Below are 323 nucleotides of genomic sequence, written 5' to 3' on the forward strand. Positions count from 1 at the left end.
GTGCGGGGTCTCTCTCTCTCTCTCACACACACACACACACACACACACACAGACTGTCACTGGGGTACAGGTGCGCTCTCTCTCTCTCTCTCTCACAAACACACACTGACTCTCACTGGGGTACGGGGTCTCTCTCTCTCTCACGCACACACACTCTCACTGGGGTACAGGGTCTCTCACACACACACTGACTCTCACTGGGGTATGGGGTCTCTCTCTCTCTCACACACACACACTCTCACTGGGGTACAGGGTCTCTCACACACACACTGACTCTCACTGGGGTACGGGGTCTCTCACACACACACTGACTCTCACTGGGG

The 323-nt window shown here is 56.0% G+C and overlaps 1 protein-coding gene across 1 annotated transcript in view; it reads left to right on the plus strand.

Annotated features, from left to right (window-relative positions):
- The window catches only part of LOC125481701 (girdin-like), a gene marked incomplete at its 3' end in the record, with an annotated part of 18130 nt that overhangs the window by 3758 nt on the left and 14049 nt on the right, over window positions 1-323 (plus strand). The gene's annotated exons all lie outside the window — the stretch shown is intronic.

The sequence above is a fragment of the Rhincodon typus genome, unplaced genomic scaffold, assembly GCF_021869965.1.
Source record: "Rhincodon typus isolate 14 unplaced genomic scaffold, sRhiTyp1.1 hic_rhity00003178, whole genome shotgun sequence".
Lineage (NCBI taxonomy): Eukaryota > Metazoa > Chordata > Chondrichthyes > Orectolobiformes > Rhincodontidae > Rhincodon > Rhincodon typus.